Raw genomic sequence first — 18,036 nt, forward strand, 5'->3', positions numbered from 1 at the left:
GTACCTCAAAAACATCAGAATGCTGTATTAAGTCTTGCCCATAGTTATCTTTTTGGGGGGCATTTGGGGGTAGAGAAGACCCTGGCACGGGTCCTATGATGGTTCTTCTGGCCTGGAGTACATGAAGTATGGAGGTACTGTGCATCCTGCCTAGAGTGTCAGTGCACAGTCCCCATCCCCACTTGAGGGCACCTTTAGCACCCCTTCCTATCATAGAGGTCCCCTTCGAGCGAATAGCCATGGACCTGGTGGGACCCCTGGAGAAGACGGCGCAGGGCCACCAATACATACATGTTGTTTTGGACTATGCCACTCGCTACCCAGAAGCTGTCCCCCTGTGGAACACAGCTTCTAAAACGATAGCTAAAGAGCTGGTGGGGATCTCTGCCTGAGTGGGGCTACCAAAGAAGATATTAACAGACCAAGGAACCCCTTCTATGTCGAAGCTAATGAAGGATCTCTGTACACTACTCCATATACATACCCTGAGGACTTTGGTCTATCATCCACAGACCGATGGGCTGGTAGAAAGGTTTAACCGACCCCTCAAGGCTATGATAAGGAAGGTGGTAAGTTGGGATGGGAAGGATTGGGACACCTTACTACCTTACCTTATGTTTGCCATCTGGGAGGTACCTCAGGCTTCAACTGGGTTTTCCCCCTTTCAGTTATTGTACGGGTGCCACCCCCATGGCATACTAGATATCGCAAAAGAAATCTGGGAAGAGGAACCCAATGAGGGGAGAAATATAATTGACCATGTGTTGCAGATGCAAGACCGGATAGCCCAGGTCACCCCTATTGTATGGAAACATTTGGAAAAGGCGCAGGAGGCCCAGCGAATCCATTACAATCACCAGGCAAAAGTCCAACAGTTCCAACCAGGGGATCGGGTGATGGTGTTGGTACCCACAGCAGAAAGCAAGTTTCTGGCCCAATGGCAGGGGGCCTATGAGGTGGTTGAACCTGTGGGGGAAGTAACCTACAAGGTGTGGCAGCCAGGACGCCGAAAACAAGGACAGATTTATCACATTAATCTCTTGAAACCGTGGCACCAGCGAGAGGCATGTGTAGTGGCCCAAGAGGCCCTGATCCAGGGAAATAACCTACATGAGCAGATCAGAATATCCACTGATCTGACACTGAACCAGAATAAGGAGGTAACTGAGATGATCAACTGGTACCAGGACGTGTTTTTAACCAAACCAGGCCAGACCACCGAAACACATCACCACATTGTCACAGATCCTGGGGCAAAGGTAACTTTAAGGCTCTACCGGGTCCCCATGGCAAAAAGGGAGGAGATCAAGGCGGAGGCAAAAAGGATATTGGAACTGGGAGTCAGAGTCCCACAGTCAATGGTCGAGCCTGATTGTGTTGGTGCCCAAACCCGATAGCACCACTAGGTTTTGTAATGACTTTCGCCGGCTGAATGAGAGAGCCAAATTTGATGCATACCCCGTATTGAAGAGTTAGTTGACCGCCTGGACAATGCCTGATTTTTTTGACCACCCTTGATTTAACAAAGGGATACTGGCAGATTCCCCTTGCCAAAGATGCAAAAGAAAAGACTGCATTCTTGACACCAGAGGGTCTGTTTCAATATACTGTTCTTCCTTTTGGATTGCATGGGGCACCTGCCACCTTCCAGCGTCTTAAGGATGATAAGCTCCTGCAGCCCCATACCAGTTATGTAGCTGCATACCTGGATGATGTACTTATCCATACCCCCGACTGGGAGACCCACTTGCGGTTCTGGACACACTAAGACGGGCTGGCCTTACAGCCAATCCAGCCAAGTGTGCTATAGTGCTAGCTGAGGCTAAATACCTTGGCTACATTGTAGGAAGGGGCATGGTCAAGCCCCAGCTGAACAAACTGGAACAAACAAATTGACCCCGGCCAAATCGGGGGGAAAAAGCAAGTCTGGGCATTCCTTGGGGTGGTGGGGTACTACCGGCGATTTATTCCCCATTTCGCTACCAGAGTGAGTCCTCTGACAGACCTGATAAAAGCTAGGGGTCCGGACATGGTGAAGTGGACTGACACTGTGGAGAATGCATTCATGGATCTACGGAGAGCCCTCTGCAGTAACCCTGTGCGTATAGCCTCAGACTTCAACGAAGAATTCATTTTACAAACAGATATATCTGAAGTAGGATTGGGAGTTGTCCTATCACAGATGGTTGGAGACTAAGAACACCCAATGCTCTACCTCAGTAGGAAACTCCTCACAAGAGAGCAGAAGTGTGCCGTGGTTGAGAGAGAGTGCCTTGCTGTGAAATGGGCCATGGAAACACTACATTACCTGCTGGGACCACTGTTTACCCATGTGATCGACCATGAACCCCTCCAATGGATGCAGCGAAATAAAGAGAAGGTTTCTGTCCATACAACCTTTCCAATTCACCATACAACAACAGGCTGGAAGCCACCATGGCAATGCAGATGGTTTGTTATGGGTACACTGCCTGACGTCCCAAGTTGTCCAATCCTGTGGTGTTGAGCAGAGGGGAGGATATGTGACAGGGTCAGCCCAGATGGCTACAGGAGAGTGATAGAAGGGAGATATATTAGCCCCAGGTTAAGTAGGTTCCTTTTCCCTGGGTAAGGTAACAGGGAAGGTTCCGGAACAATCAGGAACTTTCTGGAAACAAGGCAGACAGGTTGATTAGAACACCTGCAGCCAATCAAGAAGCTGCCAGAATCAATTAAGGCAGGCAGGCTAATCAGGGCACCTAGGTTTAAAAAGGAGCTCACTTCAGTTTGTGGTGCATGCGAGGAGCTGGGAGCAAGAGGCACAAGAAGCTGAGAGTGGGAAGCTTAATACTGGAAGCCTGAGAAGTAGAAGCATTATCAGACATCAGGAGGAAGGTCCTGTGGTGAGGATAAAGAAGGTGTTGGGAGGAGGCCACGGGGAAAGTAGCCCAGGGAGTTGTAGCTGTCATGCAGCTGTTCCAGGAGCCACTGTAGACAGCTGCAATCCACAGGGCCCTGGGCTGGAACCCTGAGTAGCAGGCGGGCCCTCAACTCCCTACTTGATGCCGGAGGAGTTGACCTGGACTGTGGGCTCCACCAGAGGGGAAAGTCTCTAGCCTGTTCCCCAATCCATTAGGTGGATCAGCAGAGACTGCGGGGATTGAACAAAACCGGCCCCAGGACCGACCCTTGGGGCACTCCACTTGATACCGGCTGCCAACTAGACATGGAGTCATTGATCACTACCCGTTGAGCCCGACACTCTAGCCAGCTTTCTACCCACCTTATAGTGCATTCATCCAGCCCATACTTCCTTAACTTGCTGACAAGAATACTGTGGGAGACCGTGTCAAAAGCGTTGCTAAAGTCAAGAAACAATACATCCACTGCTTTCCCTTCATCCACAGAACCAGTAATCTCATCATAAAAGGCGATTAGATTAGTCAGGCATGACCTTCCCTTGGTGAATCCATGCTGGCTGTTCCCACTATAAGATGGGTAGAAAGCTGGCTAGAGTGTCGGGCTCAACGGGTAGTGATCAATGGCTCCGTGTCTAGTTGGCAGCCGGTATCAAGTGGAGTGCCCCAAGGGTCGGTCCTGGGGCCGGTTTTGTTCAATATCTTCAAAAGAAATCTGATGAGGTTCAATAAGGATAAGTGCAGGGTCCTGCACTTAGGATGGAAGAATCCAATGCACCGCTACAGACTAGGGACCGAATGGCTAGGCAGCAGTTCTGCAGAAAAGGACCGAGGGGTGACAGTGGACGAGAAGCTGGATATGAGTCAGCAATGCACCCTTGTTGCCAAGAAGGCCAATGGCATTTTGGGATGTATAAGTAGGGGCATAGCGAGCAGATCGAGGGACGTGATCGTTCCCCTCTATTCAACATTGGTGAGGCCTCATCTGGAGTACTGTGTCCAGTTTTGGGACCCACACTACAAGAAGGATGTGGATAAATTGGAGAGAGTCCAGCGAAGGGCAACAAAAATGATTAGGGGTCTAGAACACATGACTTATGAGGAGAGGCTGAGGGAGCTGGGATTGTTTAGCCTGCAAAAGAGAAGAAGGAGGGGGGATTTGATAGCTGCTTTCAACTACCTGAAAGGGGGTTCCAAAGAGGATGGCTCTAGACTGTTCTCAATGGTAGCAGATGACAGAACGAGGAGTAATGGTCTCAAGTTGCAGTGGGGGAGGTTTAGATTGGATATTAGGAAAAACTTTTTCACTAAGAGGGTGGTGAAACACTGGAATGCGTTACCTAGGGAGGTGGTAGAATCTCCTTCCTTAGAGGTTTTTAAGGTCAGGCTTGACAAAGCCCTGGCTGGGATGATTTAACTGGGAATTGGTCCTGCTTCGAGCAGGGGCTTGGACTAGATGACCTTCAGGGGTCCCTTCCAACCCTGATATTCTATGATTCTATGATCACTTTCCTCTCATGCAAGTGCTTCAGGATTGATTCTTTGAGGACCTGCTCCATGATTTTTCCAGGGACTGAGGTGAGGCAAACTGGCCTGTAGTTCCCAGGATCATCCTCCTTCCCTTTTTTAAAGATTGGCACTACATTAGCCTTTTTCCAGTCATCCGGGACTTCCCCGGTTCGCCACGAGTTTTCAAAGATAATGGCCAATGGCTCTGCAATCACAGCCGCCAATTCCTTCAGCACTCTCGGATGCAACTCGTCTGTCCCCATGGACTTGTGCATGTCCAGCTTTTCTAAATAGTCCCTAACCACCTCTTTCTCCACAGAGGGCTGGCCATCTCTTTCCCATTTTGTGATGCCCAGCGCAGCAGTCTGGGAGCTGACCTTGTTCGTGAAGACAGAGGCAAAAAAAGCATTGAGTACATTAGCTTTTTCCACATCCTCTGTCACTAGGTTGCCTCCCTCATTCAGTAAGGGGCCCACACTTTCCTTGGCTTTCTTCTTGTTGCCAACATACCTGAAGAAACCCTTCTTGTTACTCTTGACATCTCCTGCTAGCTGCAGCTCCAGGTGCGATTTGGCCCTCCTGATATCATTCCTACATGCCCGAGCAATATTTTTATACTCTTCCCTGGTCATATGTCCAACCTTCCACTTCTTGTAAGCTTCTTTTTTATGTTTAAGATCCGCTAGGATTTCACCATTAAGCCAAGCTGGTCGCCTGCCATATTTACTATTCTTTCGACTCATCGGGATGGTTTGTCCCTGTAACGTCAACAGGGATTCCTTGAAATACAGCCAGCTCTCCTGGACTCCTTTCCCCTTCAAGTTAGTCCCCCAGGGGATCCTGGCCATCCGTTCCCTGAGGGAGTCGAAGTCTACTTTCCTGAAGTCCAGGGTCCGTATCCTGCTGCTTACCTTTCTTCCCTGCGTCAGGATCCTAAACTCAACCAACTCATGGTCACTGCCTCCCAGATTCCCATCCACTTTTGCTTCCCTCACTAAGTCTACCTGGTTTGTGAGCAGCAGGTCAAGAAAAGCACCCCCCCAGTTGGCTCCTCTAGCACTTGCGCCAGGAAATTGTCCCCTACGCTTTCCAAAAACTTCCTGGATTGTCTATGCACTGCTGTATTGCTCTCCCAGCAGATATCAGGAAAATTAAAGTCACCCATGAGAATCAGGGCATGCGATCTAGTAGCTTCCGTGAGCTGCCGGAAGAAAGCCTCATCTACCTCATCCCCCTGGTCTGGTGGTCTATAGCAGACTCCCACCACTACATCACTCTTGTTGCACACACTTCTAAACTTAATCCAGAGACACTCAGGTTTTTCTACAGTTTTGTACCGGAGCTCTGAGCAGTCATACTGCTCCCTTACATACAGTGCTACTCCCCCACCTTTTCTGCCCTGCCTGTCCTTCCTGAACAGTTTATAACCATCCATGACAGTACTCCAGTCATGTGAGTTATCCCACCAAGTCTCTGTTATTCCAATCACGTCATAGTTCCTTGACATCATCAGGACCTCCAGTTCTCCCTGCTTGTTTCCAAGGCTTTGTGCATTTGTATATAAGCACTTGAGAGAACCTGTCGATCGCCCCTCATTCCCAGTATGAGGCAGGTGCCCTCCCCTCACAGACATTCCTGCCTGTGCTTCCTCCCGGTATCCCGCTTTCCCACTTACCTCAGGGCTTTGGTCTCCTTCCCCCGGTGAACCTAGTTTAAAGCCCTCCTCACTAGGTTAGCCAGCCTGCTGGCAAAGATGCTCTTCCCTCTCTTCGTAAGATGGAGCCTGTCTCTGCCCAGCACTCCTCCTTCATGGAACACCATCCCATGGTCAAAGAATCCAAAGCCTTCTCTCCGACACCACCTGCGTAGCCATTCGTTGACTTCCACGATTCGACGGTCCCTACCCAGGCCTTTTCCTTCCACGGGGAGGATGGACGAGAACACCACTTGCGCCTCCAACTCCTTTATCCTTCTTCCCAGAGCCACGTAGTCCGCAGTGATCCGCTCAAGGTCATTCTTGGCAGTATCATTGGTGTCCACGTGGAGAAGCAGGAAGGGGTAGCGATCCGAGGGCTTGATGAGTCTCGGCAGTCTCTCCGTCACATCGCGAATCTTAGCCCCTGGCAAGCAGCAGACTTCTCGGTTTTCCCGGTCAGGGCGGCAATTTGTTTTAAAACATGCTGCCTACCAATTTTATTGGGTGACAGTTCTTGTGTTATGTGAAAGGGCAAATAATACTTACTTTTCTTCAGACCACTCATGATTTTATAGCCCTCTATCATATTCCCCCATGTTCTTCTTAGAAAGAGATGACTAGTCCCCAGTCTTTTTACTCTTTCCTCATATGGAAGCTGTTCCATACCCTTAATCATTTTTGTTGCCCTTTTTCTGTACCTTTTTCCAATTTTTCCAATGCATGAAGTATATAAGGTATGTGCATACCATGGATTTATATAGTGGCATTATATTTTCTTTCTTATTTTCTATCCATTTCCTAATGGTTCCTAACATTAACTCTTTTTGACTGTTGCTTCACATTGAGCAGATGGTTTTAGAGAACTATCCATAAAGCCTCCAAGATCTTTCTTGAGTGGTAACAGCTAATTTAGACCCCTTCATTTGTATGTATAGCTGGGATTATTTTTTCGAATATGTTACTTTGCACCAATAAACATTGTATTTCATCTGCCATTTTGTTGCCCACTCACCCCGTTTAGTGAGATGCTTTTGTAACTCTTCAGTCAGCTTTAGACTTAACTATCTTGGTAAACTTTGCCACCTCACTGTTTGTTCCCTTTTCCAGGTCATTTATGAATGTTGAACAGCACAGGCCCTATTACAGATTGTTGGGGAACTGTGAAAACTTACTATTTGTTTATTCCTACCTTTGGGTCTTATCTTTTAACTAGTTACTGACCCATGAGAGGACCTTCCCTCTTATCTCCTGACTGCTTACTTTACTTAAGAGACTTTGAGGGACCTTGTAAAGGCTTTCTGAAAATCCAAGTATACTATATGCACTAGATCACCCTTGCCCACATGCTGGTTGACTCCCTCAGAGAATTCTGATAGATTGGTGAGGCATGATTTTCCTAAACAAAAATCATGTTGGTTCTTCCCCAACATATCGTGTTCATCTGTGTCTGATCATTCTGTTCTTTATTATATCTGCAACCAGTTAGTCTGGTACTGAAGTTACAGTTACTAGCCTGTAACTGCCAGGATCGCCTCTGGTGCCTCTTTTTAAAAAAATTGGCATTATGTTAGCTACCCTCCGGTCATCTGGTAGAGAGGCTGATTTAAGCAATAGGTTATGTACCACAGTTGTTTTGCAGTTTCATATTTGAGTTCCTTCACAACTCCTGTGTGAATACCATTTGGTCCTGGTGACTTATTACTGTTAAATTAAAGTTTGTTCCAAAGGCTCCTCTAGTGACACCTTAATCTGGGATAGTTCCTCAGATGTTTCACCTAAAAAGAATGGCTTGGGTGTGGGAGTCTCCCTGATGTGCTCTGATGTAAAGAATTAATTTAGCTGCTCTGCAATGGGCTTGTCTTCCTGGAGTATTCCTGTAGTACCTTGATCGTCCAGTGACCCCACTGATTGTTTCGCAGGCTTCCTGCTTCTGATGTACTTAAAATTTTTTTTGCAGTTAATTTTTGTCTTGTTAGTTGCTCTTCACGTTCTTTTTTGGCCTGCCTAATTTATACTTTTACACTTGACTTGTCAGAGTTAATGCTCCTTTCTGTTTTCCTCAGTAGGATTTGACTTTTAGTTTTTAAAGTATGCCTTTTTGCTTCTAACAAGAAGTGAGCTTCTTTTACTCTATTTAGCCATGATGGCATTTTTTGGTTCTCTTCTTTTTTTTAAGATTTGGGATATACTTTTAGTATGAGCCTCTATTATAGTGTTTTGAAATAGTTTCCATACAGCTTGCAGGCATTTCACCTTTTGACTATTCTTTTTAACTTCTGTTTAACTAGCATTTTTGTGTAGTAGCATTTAACTTCAAAAAGGGGAACTATGGTCTGTTTCTTTGGTATTTTCCCCCTACAAGGATGTTAAATTTAGTTACGTTATGGTTGTTATTACCAAGCACCTCAGCTATAGTCATCTCTTGGACCAGATCCTGTGCACCACTTTGGACAGAATCAAGAATTGCCTCTCCCCTTGTGGGTCCCAGGACTAGCTTCTCAAGAAGTAGTCATATTCTGCTATTTCTTCCATGTTTTGCAAATTCACTTTTCTCTTTATCCTGGGTGCTAAAGCTCTTGCCCTAATTATCTCCCACCTTGATTTTAACTAATTCCTTCCTCTGTCCTTCCAGATGTACACTGCCTGCGCATCTATATTACATCCAAAACATTGCCACCAAAATTACCATTCTACCTTGTAGATCCATACACACTGCCCTCATTGAATCCCTCTATTGGCGCTCATCACTCACTATATTAAATTTAAACTTTCCATCCTTGCCTGGAAAGCCAGGCACAACTGCCCTAGCCTGCATCTTGGATCTCGCTTCATAACTCATACCTCTTTTGCCATGCCAGTGGTGCTAGTCTTAGCTCTAGGCTATATTGTAAACTTATGTCAGAAAATCCACACCCCTGTGCGATGCAGTTATCCTGACCAAACTCCTGGTGTAGACAGTGCTGTGTTAATGGGAGGGCTTCTCCTGTTGACATAGCTACCACCTCTCAAGAAGGTGGAATACCTATACCGACGGGAGAAGCTCTCCTGTCTGCATAGGTAGTGTCTTCACTACAGTGGCACAGCTGTAATTGTGCATCTGCAATGCTGCAATGGGGTAAGTATAGACAAGCCCTACATGTCTCCTATTGATTTCTCACATTCTTGTCTCCACATCTTTCATGCTGCCACCTATGCACACACCTTCCTTTCTATCCTGTTCTACTCATTTTCTTCCTTCCTCACTTAAATCTCTCCAAAAGATTCATTTTGAGGGCCACCAAAGCAAATAAATATCTAAGATGAATCCCCTCGTCTGGGTCCCTCTGTCCCTCTTCTCTTTTTGACTGTAAGATTTTCTGGACTGTGAAGTGTCTTCATACTTCTATCATGTACAGCACCATGCACACTCATGGATAAGAAATAATAAGAGAAATGAAATTACCCAGGTAGAAGTCACTTCCCTTGACAAGTTGGATTCTGGGTTCCTGATGTGTGAAGGTTTTGAGTGTTTGGAGGGTTTTGTTGGAGTCCTGCAAACCCTCCACAAGGAAATGATTGTATAGTTAAATCAGTGATACTCAGACCTCAGTGGTTTAGGAGCCAAACTAGTGATCAACATTACCCAAAAGAGACATAGTGTGAATTCATTTTCACTTACCAGAGTACTATATATTCATATTTAAACAGTATGACAAATATTTTGTGTGTATATAATATATATATTCTCACAGCATTTTCATTTTATCAACTACAATTGGTTAATAACATAGTAAAAGCAGCCTGATTGGTTAATAATTCAATCACACACTGTTTTAATATGTGCTGCAAAGAGCCAAAGGAGACACCTTAAAGAGCCACTTGCAGCTTGGGAGCCTCTGTCTGAGTATCGCTGATCTAAATGTTTTAGAGCTTGGGCACGTAAGCAAGCCACATCCTGCTCACTTCCCTAGATGTAGTGGAGAGAGATTAGGGTTGCCTTTCCACACTAAAGATTTTGTTTTAAAATTGAAAGCTTAGATTCTGGAGCACAAGTGACATCTTGGAGAAATTCTTATCTGCTATGCTGCTGCTCGTAAACCCCAGTTTGAAGCCTGTTGACCACTAATGAAATGTTTTGCAGCTACTCCAGTTCACTTGCAAACAAACTAGATTTGAACTGTTAATATGAAACACTCCTCACCCCCCCCCCAAAAAAAAAAGTTGATATAATTTTAGGGGGGAAACCCCCTCATTCCAGTCTTGGTCCTCATGTAACTCTGAGATTTTCCTACAATACTTTTGTCCTATAAACTGTATTGAAATAAGAATGAGGTTTGGATAAAAACTTATCTTCCTGTGGCTTACTTACCTTCTCATGCCTTGAGACTTTTTTTTCTTTTTACTTCAGTGGGAATTTGATTGTGGCCTTGCCTTATTCCAAGTGTAGAGCAGTTTTCTTATGTACAGCTTACACAAAGGCAAGTTTTTGGATAGGTGAAATGCACAAAGTCAAGGTCTTGTAGAGGAGAATGTAGCCACGTGAGCATTGTAGTTCTTGGAGTCTAGTTTTGTTCTTTTAGTAGGAAAGGTGGATGACTGACTTATTCTGTGAATGTATGAAATAAGATCTGTACGCTGTGCTTCTGTGGAATTTCTCACTGAACTCTGCCAGAAGACATGACCATTGGGGATTCTACTCTGCCTGCCAGGCCTTTCCCAGTGTAAGCTGTGATACTCTCTGGGTGGATCTCCACTGCTGAGATTTTTGGCTTTGTGCCTGTATGCTTTTTTCCTACTTTCAGAAAGCAGAAAAGAAAGCAGAAAAAAGAAAAAAAAATCTTCTTGGAGATTAGTTTTCATGCCAGTATTACTCCTGAGGGAGTTCTGCACCAAAAAATTAAAATTTATGCACACAATATTTTGAAATTCTGCATATTTTGTCAATAAATGTGGCTCCAGCGTGGCAGTGGGGAGCAGAGGCCACTGGCTGCATTAGGGGCTTCACGGTGATCTCCCACCTTACCTCTCCCAGTACAGGAACTCAGTAGTGAGGCTGCACCTGACCCTGACAGTGCAAGGGCTGGGCCTGCCCCAGAAACACCCCAGGGCCCTGCCTCTCTGTGCCGGGCATACCAGGTGTGGCTGGGCAGGCTCAGCCCAGCAGGATCCGAGCAGATCGAGGGACGTGATCGTCCCCCTCTATTCGACATTGGTGAGGCCTCATCTGGAGTACTGTGTCCAGTTTTGGAACCCACACTACAAGAAGGATGTGGATAAATTGGAGAGAGTCCAGTGAAGGGCAACAAAAATGATTAGGGGTCTGGAACACATGACTTATGAGGAGAGGCTGAGGGAACTGGGATTGTTTAGTCTGCAGAAGAGAAGAATGAGGGGGAATTTGATAGCTGCTTTCAACTACCTGAGAGGTGGTTCCAGAGAGGATGGTTCTAGACTATTCTCAGTGGTAGAAGAGGACAGGACAAGGAGTAATGGTCTCAAGTTGCAGTGGGGGAGGTTTAGGTTGGATATTAGGAAAAACTTTTCCACTAGGAGGGTGGTGAAACACTGGAATGCGTTACCTAGGGAGGTGGTAGAATCTCCTTCCTTAGAAGTTTTTAAGGTCAGGCTTGACAAAGCCCTGGCTGGGATGATTTAATTGGGGATTGGTCCTGCTTTGAGCAGGGGGTTGGACTAGATGACCTCCTGAGGTCCCTTCCAACCCTGATATTCTATGATTCTATGATCCAAATGTGGAGGGGCTTAGCGTGGGGGGGATCCAGATGTGGGGTGAGAGGTTTCTCTGTGGGGTAATCATGGTGCGGGCAGTGGGAGATCTGGATGCACAGGGGCAATGGGATTCTGCAGGGGATCCAGGTGATGGTGGTTGGGCTCAGTGGGGGAGTCTGGGTGTAGGGAGATGGCGTTTGGCAGGGGGGGTGTCTGGGTGCTGGGGGAGTGGGGCTTGTTGGGGTGGGGGCCCAGGGTGCAGCTGGTTGGGGCTCACTGGGGTGGGGGCCCAGGGTGCGAGCGGGGTTGTCGGAGTCCATGTGTAGTGGGGTAGGGCTTCTCAGGGTGAGGGTTCGTTGAACCTGCTTAACAGGGGAGCCCCAGCTGCTGCTGAGGAGACACTGCATGCTGGGTTCCCACTTTTTCCCCTCCCTCCCACATTTTCCACCCTCTCATTCCCCTTCCCTCATTTCCCCCCACCCCTCTTACCCAATCCCACTGTGGGCACTCACTGCTCCACAGAAAACAGTGAGGGATTGTCCTCCAGGATAGGTTGTTGATCCTTGATGATGGGGGGCTGAAGGTGATGGCTAGTGGCGTTCTGTTACTTTCTTTGTTGGGCCTGTCCTGTAGTAGGTGACTTCTGGGTACCCTTCTGCCTCTGTCAGTCTGTTTCTTCACTTCCCCAGGTGGGTATTGTAGTTTTAAGATAGGTTTCAGAGTAACAGCCGTGTTAGTCTGTATTCGCAAAAAGAAAAGGAGTACTTGTGGCACCTTAGAGACTAACCAATTTATGTGAGCATAAGCTTTCGTGAGCTACAGCTCACTTCATCGGAAGTGAGCTGTAGCTCACAAAAGCTTATGCTCACGTAAATTGGTTAGTCTCTAAGGTGCCACAACTACTCCTTATAGTTTTAAGAATGCTTGATAGAGATCCTGTAGGTGTTTATCTCTGTCTGAGGGATTGGAGTAAATGCGGTTGTATTTTAGGGCCTGATTGAATTGGCCTCGTTAGCACTACAAAAAGTAATTTTCCTTCTGATATTCACCCCTTCTTGTCAACTGTTGGGAATGGGCCACATCCACCCTGATTGAATTGGCCTCATTAGCACTGACCCCCCCCTTGGTAAGGCAACTCCCATCTTTTCATGTGCTGTATATTTATACTGTATTTTTTAACTCCATGCGTCTGAAGTGGGTTATAGCCCACGAAAGCTTATGCCCAGATAAATTTGTTAGTCTCTAAGGTGCCACAAGGACTCCTTTTCTTTTTGCAAATACAGACTAACACGGCTGCTACTCTGAAACCATTCTTTGTATAGGCCTTTTTCACCCCTATTAAAATGGAAATTCTGGTGCAATCTTAATAGAAGTACTATCACCTCAATATAATGTACACAGCTCTACTTTCAATTATGACTCTAGGTAGCTGATCATTGATGTGTGCCACTTTAACATAATATTTTAAAAGTTGAATTACTAAACTCTAGTCCTGACACTGATTCTGGTTGGCATGTTTGAACAGTTAGATGCACATGTTGCCGCAGAATCCACCTTTTTAATGGTGGTCGCAAGAATTGGAGTGTTTTACCCCAGTCTTGTCTAGATTCTAATTAATTTAAGTGACTTATATCTACCTAAATTTCATCCTTCCATTTGACATATAAACAAAAATTCCCAAACCTACTTTGTTTCCCCTCCAAACCTGTTAGGTGATTTCTGGGGCAGATTTTCTACCATGCTTTGCAGAGCTGGCTGTATCTTAGTTGTGAATAAGTGTACAATTCCCAATGTATTTTGGGATCCTTCAGTTTGCCCAGCACTAACCTGACAAGTTATTTGATGAGTCTGTTTAGGTTTATTATGTACCAAAATTTAAGTAACTTATATCCAGCTAATACAAAATATTAAAGTATACTGATCATGGGAGGAAAACCAGAAGACAGTATTGTGGAAGCTCAGTGTAGATAAGATGTTAATGCAGATGTGATTGATAAAGTTAAGGATCAGGGCAGAGGAGAGACCCTGAAATTTGACTATTAAGAGATTATTGATGACTTCTAGAAATTGGAGGGGATCAAGGATGGAGTTGGAGGAAAAGAACTTCGCAGTTTTTGTGGAAGTTTTAACCATTTTAACATGGTCTCAGTACTATGTTCTGTGGTATCTTTGCCGATTACAAAAAATGAAATGTAGTCACTCACTTTCTATCTTGACTGGAAGCAACTGATTTGTCTGCAGTTCAGGAGTCAAGGACTATAAGTAATGCCAGAAAGATATTAGGGTGGGGAGGCAGATATGTGCAGCAGTTTCATTCTTGTTCAGACTCAGCAATAGAAACTGCAGCATGAAAATGTACAGCCAACTTTTATGCCTGCAGATGAACAGCAGGAGCTTCAGGTCTATAAAGTCCGGATTGAAAATGATGGGAATCATATGATGGCGAGAGATGGAATAGGTTGGATTTGAGGAATTCTCTGCTTGGCCATCTAGCTAAGCCCCCTGCACTAGGTCAGCATATCATAATGTTTCTTAAGGGTTGTGGGCGTAAAGTCTTAGGCCTTGTCTACACTACAGAGTTTTGTTGACAAAAGTTATCTTTTGTCAACAAAACAATGGAGATGTACGCAGTATAATTCAACTTCCACCAACAAAGCTCTCCTGCTTTGCCAACAAAATAAAACCACCTCAATGAGAGGTGTTGAGCTTTTTGTGGTAAAGTTATATGGTCAAAGTGTTAGTGTAGACATTGCACTTGGTTATGTTGCTGTAAATTGCTTCCAGGAGGTGTCCCATAATGCCCATCCTGACCACTCTGGTCAGCAGTTCGAACTCAACTGCCTTGCACCCAGGTACACAGGTATCTGCACCTTCACCTTTAAAGGTCCAGGAATTTTTGTATTCCACTTCCTGTTTGCTTGGCATGGAGAGCTTACATAGCATCTTTCCAGCTGATCATGGCGGTTCCATGCAGCAAATACTCTCCTGCTTTGAGCACACCTGAGTTGTTGGATCTGCTTTCTCTGTGGGGAGTGGAGGCTGTGAAGTCCCAGCTTAAATTCAGCTGTAGGAACTTTGATACCTACTGTCAGATTTCTCGTGGCATGTTGGATAAGGGCTATGAACAGGGCATGCATCAGTGCCATGTGAAGATAAAATAACTGAGGCAGATGTACCAGAAGGCAAGGGAGTCAAACTGTTGCTCTAGTGCTGCACTGGAGACCTGCCATTTCTATAAGGAGCTGGACGCCATCCGCGGTGGTGACCCCACCTTCACCATCAAGATCCCTGAGGATACTTGCGGGGTGGGGGGGCAACAGCTGGAGACAGCAGACAGTGGACTCAACCCCAAGGACGAAGTCGTGGACAAGGAGGTTGAGTTGGAGGACGAGATGGGACAGGCAACAGGGTCATCTGGTACTGCGGCAAGCCAGGGCCTTTTCTTGACCAAGGCAGGTTTGAGCCAGTCCCAACAATCTGTCTCTGGTGTGCATGAAGCAGGAAAGGGGAGCTCTGGTAAGTGATCTTTTTGAGTTGACGCTGCTTTATGTGCTAGAAGTGGGTGAAGGGACAGAAATGTACAAGACTAGCTGTGTTTGCATGTGATTTGCATCCCCCTGTGCAACTAAGCAGTGAGGCAGAACAGTGTGTTAATGCACACTGAAATTTCATGGAATCTGCTAGAGAGATCGCTCGGCAACTTTCCTGGAAGTACTCACTAATCCTGTGTTGAAGGTTCCTTGGCAGAGCTGCTTTGTTCCTTCCCCCATTGTACGAAACTTTCCTGCACCAATCAGGAATTACTTGTGCAGGGACCAAAACAGCACAGAGGCGAGCTGCATAGGGATCCGAGCCAGACAGATGCAGGAGATGCCTCCTTGCTTACCTGCAGGAGTGAGATATTGACTTCTATGATCTCTGTCTGGAAAATTGGTGGTAGAATTTACAATTTTGTCCCTAGTTGCTTGCAGTGATCCTCTGAAAAAACCTCCCAGACCTTTTGCCCCATCTTGAGCGCTCTCCCTCCCCCGGACGAACTCACCATGTTTAGGGTGTTGGCTGAGCTGTGTACCTGCCAAGGGAAAGTGAGAAATTGATTTCAGATTTTAAAAGGTGCATTTTACTATGATTTGAAGCTGTGAATGCACTAACAAGAATGGTTCTGTTTGTTGTGTTTGTGCAGATGTGGCCTTCAGGGGAACCCACTACATGCCGGCAGAGTGCCTCTGCCAGGTAAGGAAGCCAAGGAGGACATGCTTTGAGAGGTTCTTCAATCCTCAGATGCTGAGAAACAAGAACACAAGGGTGTGGAGAGAGACAATAAGTGAAAATTATAAAATAGGCAGGACAGCAAGGAGAGCCAGGAGCGAATTTTAATGGCCCAGGAGCAGATGATAAAAGTGATGGAGGACCAAATAGAGATGTTGAAGTCTGTAATCACGCTGTAGGCAGAACACATGCGTGCTCTTCTCTCTCCCCTCCCATCCCCCTGCAGCTGATACAGAGATGCTTGTCATGCCTTCCCCAAACTCCTCTCAGACATTTCTTGCATCTTCCCAGCCTGTCTCAGTACCCTGTTCACTCCACCCCTTCAGACAGTTTCCAAAATGATAGCTGGAGTAACACATAGCTATGAGAACCTACATCAGGACACTGCCCTTCACTGTTATCTCCCTTTCCACTGAGCATTTTCTCTGTGTTTTTAATTGGTGTTTAATAAAAACATACTCTCTGAAAAATAATCAGTCTTCATTTGTCTCCTACACACAGTGGTTGCTGCTGGAATTAATACACAGTTGCAATCTGATCATTTGCTGACTACAAATCACTATTGGGAATCATCAAAATTTTCATGCAAGGTGGCAAGTTAACAAAGCATGGCAGAGTGCTGTATAGCAAGACACATTGCTGGTGCTCATTGTCAAAATGGTGCCTAAAAGGCTCCAGGATTCAAATAGCCCTCTGTTGTGCCCCTATAATAGCCCTGGTTCTGGCTGCTCAAAATCAGCCACCAGGTGATCCGCATCCATGCTCCACCCTGAGGAAAACTTTTCACCCTTAGCCTCACAAATAGTATGCAGCACACAGCAGGTTGCTATGACCATGGGAATATTTTCCTCATTTAGGTCTAATCTGCCATAAAGGCAGTGCCAGTGTGCTTTTAATCTGCCAAAAGCACATTCTACGGTCATTCTACATTTGCTCACCCTGTTGTTGAAGTGCTCCTTGCTGCTGTCCAGGTTTCCTATGTAAGGCTTCGTGAGCCATGGGAGTAAAGGGTATGCTGGGTCTCCCAGGATCACTTTGGGCATTTCAACATCCCCCATTGGAATCTTGTCTGGAAAGAAAGTCTCTGCTTGCAGCTTTCTGTACAGGCCAATGCTCTTGAAGATGTGTGCGTCATGCACCTTCCCGGACCAGCCCGCATTGATGTCAGTGACACGCCCACAATGATCCACAAGCGCCTGCAATGCCATAGAGAAATACCCCTTTCTATTGATGTACTCCTTTGCAAGATAGTCTGGGGCCAAAATTGGGGTATGTGTGCCATCTATCGCCGTGCCACAGTTAGGAAATCCTATTGCCTCAAAGCCATCCACTGTATCACACACATTTCCAAGAGTCACAGTTTTGTAGTAGAATGTCCTGCACACTTGCGATAATGCAGTCCCAACTATGGACACCAAACTGATTCGCGACCTGACTGGTAGCAGTCTAGAGTTGCCCGTTTCCACAGAGTGATCGCCACGTGTTTCTCCACTGAGAGGGCAGCTCTCATTTTGGTGTCCTTGTGCCGCAGTGCTGGGCCAAGCTCCACGCACTGTTCTGGGAAGGTGGCTTTCTGCATCTGAATGTTCTGCAGCCACTGCTCATCATTCCAGATCTGCATAACGATGCAAGCCCAAAAGCGACGGTCCACCATGTTTCAGAGTAGCAGCCGTGTTAGTCTGTATTCGCCAAAAAAAAAAAAAGGTACTTGTGGCACCTTTAGAGGCTAACAAATTTATTTGAGCATAAGCTTTTGTGAGCTACAGCTCACTTCATCGGATGCCTGCAGTGGAAAATACAGTGGGGAGAAATGTGCAGCAGCTCAGTGAATGGCAAATGTAATCTGGTGGTGTTTCTCTCCATTGCACACAGCAGGTCAGGCACCTCAGATTCCTGTTTAGATTGGGAGCTGCTCATGATATACTGCATGACCAGCCATGACTTAGTCATAACAGTGAC

At 46.1% G+C, this 18,036-nt stretch overlaps 1 protein-coding gene across 4 annotated transcripts in view; it reads left to right on the plus strand.

The window, feature by feature from the left end:
- The window catches only part of LOC140916801 (rho-related GTP-binding protein RhoG), a 35,565-nt gene that overhangs the window by 12,985 nt on the left and 4,544 nt on the right, over positions 1-18,036 (plus strand). Inside the window, exons 1-2 of one of the 4 annotated variants that reach the window (XM_073358680.1) lie at positions 14,718-15,324; positions 15,992-16,041. The exons of 2 other annotated variants lie outside the window; for them this stretch is intronic. The gene's annotated coding sequence lies outside the window, so the exon portion shown is untranslated. Of the gene's footprint in view, positions 1-14,717; positions 15,325-15,991; positions 16,042-18,036 lie in introns of those variants that run through there. One more of the 4 variants, XM_073358679.1, reaches the window with a different exon arrangement.

Source organism: Lepidochelys kempii, chromosome 9 (genome assembly GCF_965140285.1).
Source record: "Lepidochelys kempii isolate rLepKem1 chromosome 9, rLepKem1.hap1, whole genome shotgun sequence".
In the NCBI taxonomy this organism is placed as follows: domain Eukaryota; kingdom Metazoa; phylum Chordata; order Testudines; family Cheloniidae; genus Lepidochelys; species Lepidochelys kempii.